Raw genomic sequence first — 1,254 nt, 5'->3', positions numbered from 1 at the left:
AACAAATTATAAATCTTGTGCTTGTCAGCTTTTTTAATGAGTATCAAATATGTTAGATACGAAACTAAAATTATATGGTTTCAACATATAATATGTGGTTTTTATTAACAAACAATTTAAAAAGGTTTATATTTGATTAGTTTGTCCATAAACTAGAAAGTAAAAAAGTAAGAGAATATCATGAAGTTGTTTGCACTTTGCATCCCACATCGGAAGGGCGAAGGAAGCAGCGAAGAGAAAGCTACGTATAAAATGAGAAGCCAAGGAGGGGAATAAGCATACCTTTCTCGGCCTTTTGGCTAAGATCAAGTGTAGTATCTGTTCTTATCAGTTTAATATCTGATATGTGGGCCATCGGCCCACTCGATATTAATCTTATTTTTTATGGGGGAAGGCCCATTACATTAGCTTGCTGCTGGGGTTCTTTAAGAGTCGCCTTGGTCTTACACTACTGCCAAGGCTTGGCTCACCCCTCCAATACTTACTTTAATAAATTTTCATCTGTCTGATGATTTAATTACGTAGACTAGAATAGAGGTGTGGTAGGTCTTTCGGTTATTAATTTTCATGTTTTTCTAGTAAAAAAAATTCATGGGTCGTATAAGCAAGCGTTATGGGACAGATCCAAGAGCTTAACAACACCAAATCACAAAATCCAACCCACTTGGGTTACATGCAAGCGTTACACAGCTCAATGATGAAAAGAGACTACAGGATACAGATTTATAAAGTCTTTTTGGCATCGTTTAGTCACTATTTTTCTTAATTAACAATCCCACCAACATATTCAACTTATGGTGATCTAAAACGATTTACAACATCAAAATATTTTGGTGGTTCAACGTAACTATGAGATGATTTCTTCTTAATCCAACTTTTTATGAATTTCTGGTGGGGATTGCAGTGGGAAAGATGATTCGTGTGATGAAGAGACGACGATGCGACCATGGACACCCAACGTTAATTCTAGAAGTAGTTGTTTCACAAGATCTATGTATTTGATATGTATTCTTTGATGTCGCCTGATCCAGTATTGTAATCAACATTCTAGATCAATTGCCGATATTCAACAACATCAACTAAGGAACTACACGTAAGTGTTCGTTTGAAGTGAATGGATCATCATACAAGCACGAGTATTTTCTTGCTGCTGAAATTTATAGTGACGTGTAATGATGAAGTTTAAGGCAACTCAATAAGGAACTAGGAAGTAGATGGAATGTGCCTTTGATGTCCTTGTTAGGTTTAATTATA

General features: G+C 35.6%; 1 non-coding gene across 1 annotated transcript; it reads left to right on the top strand.

Moving 5' to 3' along the window:
• Positions 1 to 278: 278 nt before the first annotated feature.
• On the top strand, positions 279 to 475 carry LOC111888101 (U2 spliceosomal RNA). Its single transcript, XR_002849057.1, has one exon. It is a non-coding gene; the product is annotated as a U2 spliceosomal RNA (small nuclear RNA).
• The last annotated feature ends 779 nt before the right edge of the window (positions 476 to 1,254 follow it).

Source organism: Lactuca sativa, chromosome 5 (assembly GCF_002870075.4).
Source record: "Lactuca sativa cultivar Salinas chromosome 5, Lsat_Salinas_v11, whole genome shotgun sequence".
Lineage (NCBI taxonomy): Eukaryota > Viridiplantae > Streptophyta > Magnoliopsida > Asterales > Asteraceae > Lactuca > Lactuca sativa.
This window is presented reverse-complemented; position numbering and strand designations above follow the sequence as displayed.